Here is a 17,005-nt window from a genome sequence, read left to right on the forward strand (position 1 = left end):
GATGAAAAACGTCCACGAGTAAAAAAAGGTCGTGAATTAGGTCGTGAAAGTGGGACAGGCCCTTTAGGCGATTTTTTGGGCGACTATAGGCGACTGCTGCAAAGTTTTCGACGTTGAAAATGTTTCGGCGACAGTGGCGACAATTCTTGCTGTCGTAGGTTGACGTAGGTGTTGTCGTAGGTTGTCGCCAGGTGACGTAGGTGAATTCCATTAAAATGAGTCCCTGGCAATCGCCTAAAGAGTCACCTAAGTGGGACAGGCCCATAAGGCAGCAACTCTACCGCTGCAATTTGGCAAGGGATAATGACAGAATATTTCCATGTATATTTGTATTCCATGTACCCCACCAAATAAACAAAAATATGTTCTGTGTTGTTCCTCGTATCATTAAATACAGTAATAAACATATTTAAATTGTTCTTTAGTCAATCTGTGGAACTCACTGCCACAGAGGGCTGTGGGGGCCAAGTCAGTGGATATTTTTTTAAAGGCAGAGATAGACAAATTCCCGATTAGAACGGGTGTCTGGGGTTATGGGGAGAAGGCAGGAAAATGGGATTAGGAGTCAGGGGTCAGCCATGATTGAATGAGGAAGTAGACTCGATGGGCTGAATGGCCTAATTCTACTCCTATAACTTGCGAACTTGTGATAAACCTAAATTAAAATTATATTCGTCAGCATCTTGGGCCGTCACGGTGGCACAGCGGTAGAGTTGCTGCCTTACAGCGAATGCAGCGCCAGAGACCCGGGTTCGATCCTGACTACGGGTGCTGTCTGTACAGAGTTTGTACGTTCTCCCTGTGACCTGCGTGGGTTTTCTCCGGGATCTTCGGTTTCCTCCCACACTCCAAAGACCTACAGGTTTGTAGGTTAATTGGCTTTGTAAATGTTTTTTAAAAATTGTCCCTAGTGTGTGTAGGACAGTGTGCGGGGATCGCTGGTCGGCGCGGACCCGATGGGCCGAAGGGCCTGTTTCCGCGCTGTATCTCTAAACTAAACTAAACTAAACTGCTTCAATTGAGAGTATCGATACCTGACAAGCAACAAAAAGAAAAGACATTTTCAAAATATTCAGTCGTCTGTTGAGTCTAGTTTTAGTTTAGAGACACAGCAGGGAAATAGTACCTTTGGCTATTTGCTGCAGTGCTTTGTGAGGATGGCCTACGCTCAGGGACGACAGATGGCACAATGGGCTAAGTGTTCGGCTGGCGACCAGAAGGTGGCCGGTTCGAATCCCGCTTGGAGTGCATACTGTCGTTGTGTCCTTGGGCAAGACACTTCACCCACCTTTGCCTGTGTGTGAATGTGTGTGAGTGATTGGTGGTGGTCGGAGGGGCCGTAGGCGCAGATTGGCAGCCACGCTTCCGTCAGTCTGCCCCAGGGCAGCTGTGGCTACAGAAGTAGCTTACCACCACCGAGTGTGACTGAGGAGTGAATGAATAATGCGATGTAAAGCGCCTTGAGTATTAGAAAGGCGCTATATAAATCCCAGCCATTATTATTCATTATTATTACCCAGGCAGTGGGGAAGGTGAATGGCTAACGTTAAGTATAGGGTGGGTGCAGATTAAGTCATCTTTCAACGTCTTGAACTGTGTCAAACTGCTTGAGTGGCTGTGAAGTTGCATCTATCTACTCAAATGGAGACTTCCATTTAGCTTATTGTCACATGTACCGAGGTACAGTGAAAAACCTTTGATTACAATCAAGCCATTTACACTCTATAGATACATGATAAGGGAATAACGTTTAGTGCAAGGTAAAGCCAGTAAAGTCCGATCAAAGATAGCCCGAGGGTCACCAATGAGGTAGATAGTAGTTCAGGACTGCTCTTTAGTTGTTGGTAGGATGGTTCAGTTGCCTGATAACAGCTGGGAAGAAACTGTCCCTGAATCTGGAGGTGTGCGTTTTCACAATTCCATACTTTTTACCCAATGGGAGGGGGGAGGAGTGGCCAGGGTGCGACCCGTCCTAGATTATGCTGCTGGCCTTGCCAAGCCCGTGTGAGGTATTAATGGAGTCAATGGAAGGGAGGTTGGTTTGTGTGATGGTCTGGGCTGCGTCCACAATTCACTGCAATTTCTTCCAGTCTTGGTTGGAGCTGTTCCCAAACTAAGCTGTGACGCATCCCGATAAAATGTTTTCTATGGTGCATCTGTAGAAGTTGGTGAGAGTTGTAGGGGACATGCCATGCTTCCTATGCCATCTGCAGAAGTAGAGGCGTTGGTGTGCTTTCTTGGTCGTTGCTTCAATAAGGGTGTTCCAGGAGAAGACGTTGATGATATCGACTTCCACGCCCTCAGTGCAAGCTGGGGTACCTGTACCGCATTGCCACTAGTGAGAGAGTCTTGATCTACAGGTCATCATAGCCTCAGTATTAAAGGACATTCTTTTAGGAAGTAGATGAGGAGGAATATCATTCGTCAGGGGGTGGTGAATCTGTGGAATTCTTTGCCACAGACGGCTGTGGAGGCCAAGTCAGTGGATATATTTAAGGTAGAGCTTGATAGATTCTTGATTAGTACGGGTGTCAGAGATTATGGGGAGAAGGCAGGAGAATGGGGTTAGGAGGGAGAGATAGATCAGCCATGATTGAATGGCGGTGTAGACTTGATGGGCCGAATGGCCTAATTCTACTCCTATCACATGACATTGTCTTTGCAAAGAGTAACTGTCCTTTATTTTTCCTTGGTTATCGGGATTGATCAACAAATGTTGCAAACTTCAATTGGCATTCTGAGATTTGTTTTCTGCATTAATTTATATATTTTCCAGCTTTCTCATTTTACTAAAAATAAAGATTCATTCACTGTCTACTGCTTATTTGTTGCATTTCTTCCAAAAAGAATAAATCACATATTTTATCTTGCCTATTGAGTTATTCAGTTAAAATGAGCTACACTTTCATTTTGCAAGAGGATGTATCGAATGTTGATGATTTGCCTGACAAATAGATCATTGATGAATATTGATTTCTCTAACTTCAAGTATTCCCCCTCTCTGGATTCTTTCAAGAGAGAGCTAGATAGGGCTCTTAAAGTTAGCGTAGTCAGGGGATTATGGGGAGAAGGCAGGCACGAGTTACTGATTGGGGATGATCAGCCATGATCGCATTGAATGGCGGTGCTGGCTCGAAGGGCCGAATGGCCTACTCCTGCACCTATTGCCTATTGTCCATATAAGGGGCAATTTACAGAGGACAATTAACCTACAAACCCGTACGTCAGGATCGAACCCAGCTCTCTGGTGCTGTGAGGCGGCAACTCTTCCGCTATTTTCATAAGAAATGCAGATTTTCAGGAAACCAATTGCTGTTTGGCACAAATATGATCAGGGATTTTGTCTTGATCAAATTGGGTATGACACTATTTCCGTATAGTTTCACTTACGTAGAACATAGAATAGTACAGCGCTGGAGTAGGCTCTTTGGTCCACAACGGCTGTGCTGAATAGGTTTGCCGACTGTCCCATATTAGCCGGGACATCCCGTATTTTGGGCTAAATTGGTTTGCCCCGTAGGGGACCGCCCTTGTCCCGTATTTGACTGCTACTACTCGGGTCGAGGGGACTGTCGGGTCGGAGCGCCGCGTCCGGCCCCGCCTCACCCGCCCCGACGTAGTGCAGCCCATGGAGTGCAGCAGCAGCAGCAGCAGCGCCTCGCCCGTGGCCCCATCGGTCGGCAGCCCGGCCAGCTGTCCGAACTTCTGACCTTCGCTTACCGCCGACACCATCACCACCCGTCCTTCTCATGGCCGATCATCGGTTCGCGAGTTGGATGGGGCGCTGGATTTGCATGCGGCCCGGGCCAAAACTCCTCAGCTGGCCCGCCGGCTGGGCTTTGTGTACAGTCCAGCACCCGGGCCAACTCATCATTCACCCAGCCACGGCCGAGTCGGTCAACGAATTGCCATCAGGAATTTGTCCCGTATTTTGGCCGTATGTCCCTTATTTGCATGTGAGAAAGTTGGCAGTCCTAGTGCTGAACATGATGCCAAGAGAAACTAATCTCATCTGCCTGGACGTGATCCATATCCCTCCATTCCCTGCACATTCAGCTGCCTATCTAAAAGCCTCTCAAACACCACCTCTGGCCGCTCAATCCAGGCACCGGTCACTCTCTATAAAAACCAGTCCCGCACATTTCCTTTAAACGATTTCCCTTTCAACCTAAAGCTATGCCTTGAGTCTTTGACATTTCCACCTTGGGGAAAAAAAGTTCTCTGTGTCCACCCAATCTATGTTCTATTATTTTTGTATACTTCTCTCATGTTTCCCCTCATTTGTCCCCTCTACCTTTTCCAGCTTTCTCCCCCCCCCCCCCCCCGACTATAATAGGTCTTAGGAAGTCACCCTACCTGGAACATCAACACACACGCACGCCGCCTGAGCCGCTGAGTTGCTCCAGCACTTTGAGCTTCGCTCGAGATTCCAGCACTAGGGCGCATTGACAATTTAAGCCAAGCCAATTAACCTACAAACCCGCACGTCCTTGGAGTTTGGGAGGAAACCGAAGCTCCCAGAGAAAACCCACGCGGTTACGGGGAGAACGGACAAACTCCGTACAGACAGCGCCCGTGGTCGGGATCAAAACAGGGTCTTTGACGCTGCGAGGCAGCAACTCTACTACTGCACTACCCTGCTGACACCAGTTCCTTGTGGTTGTGAAGTTTAATAGTCTTCTGTGAAGTTCAACAGAAAATTGCTGCAAAAATTATAAATTGATTATGTGGGTTTGCTGGCAGTGGGCGACTGCGAGTGCGTTTGATTTTTAAATGTGGAGCTGGGGCAGCTGGGTGATGATAGCGAATGGAACTTTAATTACCAGATGCAACTAAACCACGTGTCATGGGCAGCGCATCGGTAGAGTTGCTGCCTTACAGCGCTTACAGCACCAGAGACCCGGGTTCGATCCCGACTACGGGTGCTGCCTGTACGGAGTTTGTACCTTCTCCCCGTGACCTGCGTGGGCTTTCTCCGAGACCTTCGGTTTCCTCCCACACTCCAAAGACGTACAGGTTCGTAGGCTAATTGGCTTCTGTAAAATTGTAAATTGTCTCTAAACTAGACAAGAAGCTCTTTAGTCTCGCTGACATTAAGGGCTGGGTTACTCCAAAGATTGGCTTGGTATAATTGTAAATTGTCCCTAGTGTGTTAGTGTGCGGGGATCGCTGGTCGGTGCGGACCCGGTGGGCCAAAGGGCCTATTTCCGCGCTGTTTCTCTAAACTAAAACTAAACACATCTTCCATTTATAACCAAAAATACATTTCCACTTTAGAAAATAAAGTTTTGGGGATAATATCAAATAGATAAGGAGACTATTCTGAACTCGCTGAACTCAATTCCATTTACCTGTCCATGTATTGTATTGTATTGTATTTTAATGACCACGCAGCCAGGCTGGTGGAATTTTGGGTTGTCAGCAGCGATACAATAATAAAGAACACACAAAATGTAACACAAACATCCACCACAGCATTCATCACTGTGGTGGAAGGCACAACATTTGGCCTGTGCCTCCTCCATTTCCCCCCCGTGGACAGGACCAGAGTCCAGAGTCAGTCCAGGATCGGCTCTTCCTCACCGGAGACCGCGGCTTTAAGTTGTTGTAGGCCGCAGGCCGGCGGTCAAGATTTAAAGTCCCCGCCGCAGCCAGAAGCACCGTAGACTGCAGGGCCAGCGGTCGAAGCTCCCCTCCAGGGGTGATGGTAAGTCCATGCCGGCCCCGCGGTAGAAGTTGGCCGCGGGCCGGCAGTGATGGCTTCTTCTTCCCCCGGGTCCCCCACGAGGGATCCCGGGCTGTAGACGCCGCACCAGCTGGAGCTCTGCAGACCGCGACTTCAGGCTGCGACTTCAGGCTGCCGGCTGCCCTGGGCCAGCGAAACGGAACGCTCCCCTCCAGCGAGGGTTCACCCGCTCCACGCCGAGAGTCCACGCTGCGCCCGCCGCTGAAGCCCCGGGCACGTCTCCGGGAAAGGCCGCGCCGACCCTTGATGTTAGGCCACAGGGGAGGCGACCTGGAAAAAGTCGCCTCTCCATGGAGGAGGCGACCAAAGCGGTTTCTCCCTTACCCCCACACCACCCCCCACACAAAACACACGAAGGAACATTAAATACACACTTTAAAACATACTAAAAAATAAAAAAAAGTTGAAAAAACTGACGCACTGCTGACATGGCTGCTGCCAGAGCAGCGCCCCCTTTTAATAGACCGAGAAAACAATGAAGATAGACACAAAATGCTGGAGAAACTCAGCAGGTCAGACAGCATCACTGGAGAACATGGATAGGTGACGTTTCACAGAGTGCTGGAGAAACTCAGCGGGTCAGGCAGCATCTCTGGAGAACATGGATAGGTGACGTTTCACAGAGTGCTAGAGTAACTCAGCGGGTCAGGCAGCATCTGTGGAGAACATGGATAGGTGATGATTCGTGTTGATGCACCTTCTTCAGTATCAGAGTAATTGTGTTAGAAGGTTGACAGATTAACAGTAAAAGCAACATGCTTGGCATGCCAGATTCCGCAGTTTTTGAGCTGCCAGAGGTTTGCAGAAATCTCAGGGGTATCCACAATGCCTTAATAAGAGTTTCTCTGACATTTTTATCAGGTGGGGCATATGTTTTCATTCAATAAGGTTTGGAACCTCGTGAACCACTCTATCTAGAATGGAGATGAGGAGGTCCCACTTGGACCAGAAGGCACAGCCTCAGAATTAAAGTATGTTCCTCTCGGAAGGAGATGAGGAGGAATTTCTTTAGTCAGAGGGTGGTGAATCTGTGGAATTGTTTGCCACAGACAGCTGTGGAGGCCAAGTCAGTGGATATTTTTAAGGCGGAGATTGACCGATTCGAGATCAGTACGAGTGTCAGGGGTTATGGGGAGAAGGCAGGAGAATGGGGTTGGGAGGGAAAGATAGATCAGCCATGATTGAATGGTGGAGTAGGCGATGGGCCGAGTGGCTTTATTCTGCTTCTATCACTTATGAACATGGCCAAGTCATTGGGTATTTTAAAACCAGGGGGGTTGATACTTTCTTGATTAGGAACGGTGTCAAAGGATACGGGTAGAAGACAAGAGATGGAAACTTCGATCAGCTATGATTAAGTTGATCGATGGGTTGAATGGCCTAATTCTGCACCTATGATTTATGGCCTCATGGTTCAAACTGCACAAAGTACCTATTCTCTAAAATTGCTCCCTCTTGTGGCTTAGGTGAGAACTGATGAAAATCATTGCATCGAGTCAGGCAGATCACACAGGGAATCGTATCCAACAATAAACTGGGCATTATTAGCAAAGAAATCTACAGTTTCCAAATTTAAGATCATCTGGTTTTATTTTAGGTAGTTTTAGTTTTAGAGATCCAGCGATTTTAGAGTTTTAGAGATCCAGCGTGCAAAGAGGCCCTTCGGCCCACCGAGTACACGCCGACCACCGATCACCCCGTACACTAGATCTGTCCTACGCACTTGGGACGATTTACAGAACCCAATCAACCTACAAACCTGCACGTCTTTGGAGTGTGGGAGGAAATCGGAGCACCCGGAGAAAACCCCACGCAGGTCAAAGGGAGAACGTGCAAACTCCGTACAGACAAGCAACCATAGTCGGGATCGAACCCGGGTCTCCGGTGCCGTTGATGCCGCGACTGCGCCACCCATGCCGCCATTTTGTCTAAAATTGCCTGCTCATTTGTCTCACGTGAGAACTGATTAAAATCATGGCACCAAGGCAGGCAGATCACACAGGCAATGTGCAGGAAGGGACTGCAGATGCTGGTTTACACTGAAGATGGATACAAAATGCTGGAGTAACTCAGCAGGACAGGCAGCACCTCTGGAGAAAAGGAATGGGTGACGTTTCGGGTCTGAAGAAGAGTCTCGACCCGAAGCATCACCCATTCCTTCTCTCCAGAGATGCTGCCTGTCCCGCTGAGTTACTCCAGCATTTTGTGTCTCATCTTCAGATCACACAGGGAATTGTATCGCACTGTACAATACAATACAATACAATACAATTTTATTTGTCATTTCAACCTCATAGAGGTTCAAACGAAATGTTGTTTCTAGTCATACACACAAAAAGAACCAAGACACAACACAATTTACACAGACATCCATCACAGCGCATCTCCTCCTCGCTGTGATGGAAGGCAAAAACTTATCTCTCCCCTGCACTCCCCATTCCCCTCCGATGTCAGAGTCAAAGCCCCCGGCGGGCGATGGTAATTGTCCCGCGGCCATTAACGCCGCGCCGGTTGATGCAAGGCCGCGCTCCGGATCTTGTTGTTGGAGCCCCGGGCGGGCGCTAGCAAAGTCCCGCAGCCATTCAAAGCCGCGCCGGGCGGTGATGTAAGGCCCCGCTCCAGGTCATCCTCGACCCCGCAACTCGGGCGGGAGAAATCGCCGTTGCGGAAACCCCGAAAAGCGGTCTCCCAGCAGGGACCCGCGGGCTCCCGGTGTTTCTGTCTGCCAGACCTGCGGTAAGCCTCCGAATCTCCGGGGATCGGGTCGCAGCCGAGCGCCACCACAGCTCCACCCGCTCCGAACTCGGCCAGCTCCGCGATGGTGGGTAAGTCCGCAGCTCCGCGACTGGAGCCCCAGGTCGTTCCTGCTGGAGGCCGCTCCACATTGCTCAGCCCCAACGACAACGGAGACCCGACAGGGAAAAGGTCGGGTTCTCCGTGCAGGGGAAAGATTTTAAAAGTTTCCACACCCCCCGCCCCCCACACACACATACCCCGTCAAAGAAAAATAAAAACTACATTGAAACGAGACAAAAAATAATCAAAAGACAGACGGACTGCAGAGGCCGCTGCGACGTGAGTCGTGACGCCCACCGGAACATTGAACCGTAAAACGGAACACAGTGTTTCCAAAAGTAAGGTCTTATCGTTTTTTTAATTGATACACCTGCTTGCATTTATGTCACACCATTAATGCCAAACAATGCCAAAGGCACTTCAGTAGAGCAGCAGTAATGACTTGGATTGTTTTCGTGAAGACATTACAATTCTTGGGATCCTGACAGCTGAACAGATGGAATTCAATGGTGGAATAATTGCACTAATTCCCTGCTACTCTTGCTATTGAGGGAGTGCAGCGTAGGTTTACAAGGTTAATTCCCGGGATGGTGGGACTGTCATATGCTGAGAGAATGGAGCAGCTGGGCTTGTACACTCTGGAGTTTAGGATGAGAGGGAATCTCATTGAAATATATAAGATTGTTAAAGGTTTGGACACGCTAGAGGCAGGAAACATGTTCCCGATGTTGGGGGAGTCCAGAACCAGGGGCCACAGTTTAAGAATAAGGAGTAAGCCATTTAGAACGGAGACGAGGAAACACTTTTTCTCACAGAGAGTGGTGAGTCTGTGGAATTCTCTGCCTCAGAGGGCAGTGGAGGCAGGTTCTCTGGATGCTTTCAAGAGAGAGCTAGATAGGGCTCTTAAAAATAGTGGAGTCAGGGGATATGGGGAGAAGGCAGGAACGGGGTACTGATTGTGGATGATCAGCCATGATCACATTGAATGGCGGTGCTGGCTCGAAATGGCCGAATGGGCTCCTCCTGCACCTATTGTCTATGGTCTATTACCCACAAGGGATAATGACATGTATCTTTGTATTCCATGTACCCCACCAAATAAACAAAAATATGTTCTGTGTTGTTCCTCGTATCATTAAATACAGTAATAAACATATTTAAATTGTTCTTTAGTCAATCTGTGGAACTCACTGCCACAGAGGGCTGTGGGGGCCAAGTCAGTGGATATTTTTTTAAAGGCAGAGATAGACAAATTCCCGATTAGAACGGGTGTCTGGGGTTATGGGGAGAAGGCAGGAAAATGGGATTAGGAGTCAGGGGTCAGCCATGATTGAATGACGGAGTAGACTCGATGGGCTGAATGGCCTAATTCTACTCCTATAACTTGCGAACTTGTTATAAACCTAAATTAAAATTGTATTCGTCAGCATCTTGGGTGGTCACGGTGGCACAGCGGTAGAGTTGCTGCCTTACAGCGAATGCAGCGCCAGAGACCCGGGTTCGATCCTGACTACGGGTGCTGTCTGTACAGAGTTTGTACGTTCTACCCGTGACCTGCGTGGGTTTTCTCCGGGATCTTCGGTTTCCTCCCACACTCCAAAGACCTACAGGTTTGTAGGTTAATTGGCTTTGTAAATGCTAAAAAAAAATTGTCCCTAGTGTGTGTAGGACAGTGTGCGGGGATCGCTGGTCGGCGCGGACCCGATGGGCCGAAGGGCCTGTTTCCGCGCTGTATCTCTAAACTAAACTAAACGAAACTGCTTCAATTGAGAGTATCGATACCTGACAAGCAACAAAAAGAAAAGACATTTTCAAAATATTCAGTCGTCTGTTGAGTCTAGTTTTAGTTTAGAGACACAGCAGGGAAACAGGCCCTTTGGCCCACAGGGCCCACACCGGCCAACGATCACCTGCACACCAGCATTATTCTACCCACCAGGGACAATTTGAAGAAGTCAATTAACCTTAAAAACCTGCACGTCTGTAGAGGTCTGGGAGGAAACCAGAGCACCCGGAGGAAACCCACGCGATCACATGGAGGACCTTGCCCTCCACCCAAGGTTTCCATGAGGTCACAGGAGGTTTTGGTCACTCTCCCTAATGATCGAAAGTGGTTTCCGCGTGGTCGAGGCTTCACCTTGCCACTTGCACAAAGCTGAATCCACAAATTTTGAGTGTGACGCCCTTGTCCAAAACTCTTGTCCGTGACGTGGTCTTGGATTACAAGAGAGTGTTAGATTTAGCTCTTAGGGCTAAAGGAATCCAGGGATATGGGGATATCAAGGAAAAAACAGGGACGGGGTACTGATTAGCCATGATCATATTGAATGGCAGTGCTGGCTCGAAGGGCCAATGGCCTACGCCTGCACTTGTTTTTCTATGTTTTTCTGTGGGAAATTGATCTGCCGACAGTCATAAAAACACAAAATACATGAAATTAAAGTGACGAGCGGAAAAGGATTGAGGACGTGCAGAGATCGGGGAGGTAATGGGGGATCGTGGAGGGGAGGCAGTCTACCCCATGACAGAAGGGGGAGGGGTTGTGCAGCTTGACAGCCATAGGGAAGAAGGATCTCCTGTGGCGTTCTGTGCTGCATCTTTGTGGAACCAGTCTGGTGCTGAAGGTGCTCCTCAGGTTGACCAGTGTGTCACGGAGGGGGTGAGCTGTATTGTCCAGGATGCTCCGCAGTTTGAGGAGCATCCTCCCCTCCAAGACCCACCTCCCGTGAATCCATGATCCTCCTCGACGAGTTTGTTGATCCTATTGGCGTCCGCAGCCTTCCCCTGCTGCCCCAGCACACGGCAGCGAAGAATATGGCACTGGCGACCAATGATTGGTAGAATCACGGTGATGGGGTGGGAGAGAGGTGAGAACAGGACAAAGTCTGGCAAGTGATAGGTAGATTCAGGTGAGGGGGGGGGGGGCGGGGGGGGGCACAGGTTGGATTGGCAAATAGTTGGAGAAAGGCCAGAGATGAGAAGATACAAACCCTCTGTCATATGGGGTTCCACAGGGTTCAATTTTAGGGCCCCTGCTTTTCTCACTGTACTTACTTCCTCTGGGTTCCATTCTTAGAAAGCATGGCATCTCTTTTCATTGTTATGCTGATGATAGTCAGATATATATGCCGCTGAAGAAGAAAGATGCTTTCTCAGTCAAACCACTTCTGTTATGTCTTGATGACATTAAATCCTGGATGGCCCTAAACTTTTTAAATGTTAATGAAAAGGAAACAGAAGTGATAGTGTTTGGTCCCAATGGCTCCCGTGAACCTCCCCCTGTTGACTTGGGTCCCCTGGCACTGTATGTGAAGCCAATAGTTTTAAACTTGGGTTTTAAGATGGACAGTGATTTTAAATTAGATGGTCAAATAGGCGCGGTAGTTAAGTCCAGCTTCTTTCATTTAAGGCAGCTGGCAAAGGTGAAGCCCATTCTTGAGCGGCAGCATTTTGAAACAGTAATCCATGCCTTCATTACGTCTGGGCTGGATTACTGTAACGCACTTTATTTTGGAGTTAGCCAATCTTCCCTTGCACGTCTCCAGTTGGTTCAGAATGCTGCTGCTCGCCTTTTAACTGGAACACGTAAGAGGGAGCACATAACGTCTATTCTGGCCTCCCTCCACTGGCTGCCTGTGTACTTTAGAGTTCATTTTAAGATTATTTTATTTGTTTTTAAATCTTTAAATGGTCTCGCACCGCCTTACCTCTCTGAGCTGCTTCATCCCTACGCTCCTGCTCGGTGCCTCAGGTCAGCTGATCAGCTGCCCCTGGAGGTACCGAGGTCTAAGCGGAAGCTCAGAGGGGATAGAGCCTTCTCTGTTGCTGCTCCGACATTATGGAACACTCTACCTTTGCACATTAGACAGGCCCCTTCACTGTCCATTTTCAAAACCAGTCTTAAAACCCTTTTCTATTCCTTGGCTTTCGCCCCTGCATGAGACTTTGCTCTTGTTTTAGTGTTTCTATTATTGTTTTTTTATTGTTTTTACTGTCTTTTAATGTTTTTATTGTTTTGTTTTATGTTTATGATTAGTCATGTACAGCACTTTGTTGCAACAGTGGTTGTTTTTAAAGTGCTCTATAAATAAAGTTCAGTTCCGTTCAGTGAGCTGGGGAGATAAAGATACAAGAGGCACAAAAAGCAGATGTTGATCCTTGGTCCATGAGACAGATGTTGATCCTTGGTCCATGACACAGATGTTGATCCTTGGTCCATGAGACAGATGTTGATCCGTGGTCCATGGTCAAGGTGTTGATCCTTGGTCCATGGTCAAGGTGTTGATCATGAGTCCATGGTCAGATGGTGAATATCAGATGGTCTGAAGAAGGGTCTCGACCCGGAACGTCACCCGTTTCTTCTCTCCAGAGATGCTGCCTGTCCCGCTGAATTACTCCAGCTTTTTGTGTCTATCTTCTGGTGAATATTGATCTGTGGTCAGATCTTGGCAAATGGTCCATGGTTAGATTCTGATCCTTGGTCAGATGTTGACCATTTGCCCATGATCAGATGGTGACAATGCAAGATACAAGATACAAGATACATTTATTTGTCACATGTGCCAGTTGACACAGTGAAATGTGATCACCATACAGCCATCGAATAAAATAAAGAACACAACACACGATAGAGTTCAACATGAAACATCCCCACACAGCAGAATCAAAGTTTCCCACTGTGAGGGAAGGCACCAAAGTCAGTCTCTTCCTCCGATGTTCCCCACTGTTCCCCGTGGTCGGGGCCTCCCCGAGCCCTCCGCAGTTGCCGCTACGGGCGGCCCGATGTTCAGGACCGCTCGCCGGGGTGATGTAAGTCCGACGTCGGGGCTGGGGGACGTCCTCAGCGGCCTGGACAACAGAGTCGGCCACCTCCTACCGGAGTCGGCAGCTCCCAAAGTCCGCAGGCCGCGCCGGGCGATGATGCAACATTGGCGGCCCTCTGCAAGGCGCCCCAGGACTCCGTGATGACGGTCAGCGCCGCCCGCGTTGGAAGCTCTCCAAACCAGAGCTCCACGGTGTTGGAGCTGCGGCCCAACGCTCCGGAGCTCCAAACGGCGACCCTGGTAGGCATCGCCCGCTCCGCGGTGAGTCCAGCGCTGCGCCGCCGCTGTTGCAGCTCTGGTCCGGTTCTCGGTCCCCGGCAGGAAAGGCCGCTCCGATCCAGCTGGTAGGCCGCGAGGTGGGGGGCGAGGACGCGACTCGGAGAAATAGTCGCGTCCCCGCCAGGAAGAGACTGTGAAACGGTTTCACCCTTACCCTGCCCCCCTCCCCCACATAGAAAAGTAAACGTTTCCCCCAAAAACAAACTTTTAACTAACTGAAAATTAAAAAAAGATTGAAAAAGACATACAGGCTGTTGGCAGAGGCTGCTGTCAGTGCAGCGCCCCTAGACCGGTGTTGACCACTGGGTCTATGGTCAGATGGTCAGATCTTGATCTACAGTCAGATCTTGATCTGGGGCCAGATGTTGACCATTAGGTCCATGTTCAGATGTCGGCCATTGGTCAAATATTTCAAACTGAGGACGGGAAACAACTCAGCTGCAACATTCCGTCTGTAAGGTGTCTGGAGAAGCCCCTGAGATGCCTGCATGGTCCTCTCTTGCTCAGCATGAGGCTCTCTCTGCTCGGGGATGGGCTTCCCTTGCTGCTGCGGCTGCCGGCTGTTGGGACTCGGCACGTCACGGTTCCGTAGTGTGGGAGCACCTCGCCCGGAGGAGGTGGTCGCTGCTTACAGACTAGAGGCGAGTACAATACAGTACACCACAATACAGCTGTTCAAACATGGACTAGTGTGGCAGCCCTCATCTCATTGTCGTGTAGTCCGAAACAGTTATGGGCCTGTCCCACTTGGGCTATTTTTAGGCGACTGCCGGCGACTGTCATATCGTTGCAGGTTGCCGAGAAAACGGTGACTGGACCCCCCCCCCCCCCCCACCCCCCATAAAATTTGAAATAGAATCATTACTTTAACAACAAACAAACCCAGAGTCAGCACCCGGCAACAACCTACGTTAACCTGGCGACAACTACGACAGCACCTACGTCAGGAGAAGTCAAGCTACGCTTATTGGCGCCAAATGTCACGCCCACTGTCGCCGACTGTCTCCGAAAATGTTTCAACATGTTGGAAATCCAGCGGCGACCAGAAAGACGCTACGACTCTTTGGGAGACGACTCACGACTGTACAGGCGACGCCCCGGCGGTGACCATGTGGCGACAGCCTAGTCGCCTGTAGTCGCCTAAAAAATCGCCTAAGTGGGACAGGCCCTTAAGAATGCCCAGCGAATCTCTGCATAACATCGGCGATGTATTCACTCACCAGAACAAGGCACCTTGGACCAAAACACTGAAACTTTTGTTATGGGTCTCCTGATAGTTCAGTTAATTAACTAGCGACCATTGGTTTTGTTCCAGTGCAGAGCTCAGAATAGGCTCACTGAAGTAAGAACGACTCTCTATTAGAGACACAGAGGGATACAGTGCGGACACAGGCCCTTCGGCCCAGCTTGCCCACACCGGCCAACATGTCCCATCTACACTAGTCCCACCTGCCCGCGTTTGGCCCATATCCCTCTAAATACCAAGGTCCTGCCCATGAGCCTGTCTAACTGTTCCTTAAACGGTGGGATAGTCTGGAATGTAGGAGGATGAGAGGGAATCTTATTGAAACATGTAAGATTATTAAGGCCTAGTGTGGCAGCCCTCATCTCATTGTCGTGTAGTTTGATTCCCCAACTCTAGGCACGAGACTGTGCGGCTAACTGATCTATTCCTCTCATGATTTTGCACACCTCTATAAGATCTCTCCTCATCCTCCTGAGCTCCAAGGAATAGAGTCCCAGCCTATTTAACCTCTCCCTATAGCTCAGGCCCTCGAGTCCTGGCAACATCCTTGTAAATCTTCTCTGCACCCTTTCCAGCTCGACAACATCTTTTGGACACAGATTGAATTATATATAAACAATGCAGCAAAAGAGAATACTCACACACACAAATAATGCAGATTCTGCAAGGGCGGCTGAATGGCACAGCTGGGGTGCTGCCTCACGCGCCAGAGACCCAGGTTCAATCCTGACCTCGGGTGCTGTCTGTGTGGAGCTTGTTTAGAGATACAGCGCGGAAACAGGCCCTTCGGCCCACTGGGTCCGCGCCGACCAGGATCCCCGCACATTAACACCATCCTACACCCAAGAAGGATAATTTTTACATTCACCAAGCCAATTAACCTACATACCTGTACGTCTTTGGAGTGTGGCAGGAAACCGAAGATCTCGGAGAAAACCCACGCAGGTCACGGCAAGAACGTACAAACTCCGTACAGACAGCACCCGTAGTCGGGATCGAACCCGGGTCTCCGGCGCTGCATTCGTTGTAAGGCAGCGACTCTGCCGCTGCCCCACCGTGACTGCCCTGCATGTTCTCCCTGCGACTGCGTGGGTTTCCTCTGGGTGCTCCGGGTTTCCTGCCACATCTCAAAGACATGCGGGTTTGCAGGTTAATTGGCCCTCTGTAAACAGCCCGCCAGTGTGTCAGGAGTGGCTGGGAAAGAGGGATAACATGGAACTAGTGTGAATCGATGATCGATGGTTGGCGTTCCCTTGCTGTATCTCTAAGCACAACTAATTTACTCTGAGGTTGGGGTAAATAAGTGCAGACAAAAGAAGCTTCCTCAGAACCTCATAAAACTGTCTGGTAGCTCTTCACACAACACTTTGGAAGAGTAACGATTGACTAATGAGCTTAAAAAGGTCATTACCAAACTTAAAATGAGTCATGTTGATTTAATAAGTGAGAAGTGATTAAGCACGATTAAGTGGGACCTGATACTGACAACCATTTTTTTTCTTACTTTACTTTATTAACAGGAAGATAAAGGTCAGATTAAGCAATGTTGAACCTGATGTAAATAACAAACTGCTGGAAGAACTCAGTGAGTCAGGCAGCATCTGTGGAGGGAAATGGACAGATGATGTTTCGGTTTGGGATCCTTCTTCAGAAGTCAGGTGCTTATAATAAGCAAAAGGTACAAGAAGGAAAGGGGTAAGGTTTAAGAGGCAACTTTTGTATGGAACGAGCTGCCAGAGGAGGTGGTTGAGGCAGGGCCTATCTATAACATTTAAAAGACGCAGCCAACTCTATGGATATGAAAGGTTTAGAGGGATATGGGCCAAATGCGGACAGAGTATAGAAGTTGGGAGGTCACGCTGCAGTTCTATAAGAGCACATCAGTGAGGCCAGATTTACTGTGGTCAGTTCTGGGCACCATTTTATTGGAAAGATGTGGTCAAACTGGAAAGAGTGCAGAGAAGATTTGTGAGGGTGTTTCCAGGACACGAGTGCCCGAGATGGAGGGAGAGGTTGAGCAAACGCTCAAATCGGGTAAACGCAGCGCCCACACCGACCAGTGACACAGGGACTTGTGAGGAACCTTGCAGGAGGCGAGATGGACATCGAACGGCA

Source organism: Amblyraja radiata, chromosome 3 (assembly GCF_010909765.2).
Source record: "Amblyraja radiata isolate CabotCenter1 chromosome 3, sAmbRad1.1.pri, whole genome shotgun sequence".
Taxonomy (NCBI): domain Eukaryota; kingdom Metazoa; phylum Chordata; class Chondrichthyes; order Rajiformes; family Rajidae; genus Amblyraja; species Amblyraja radiata.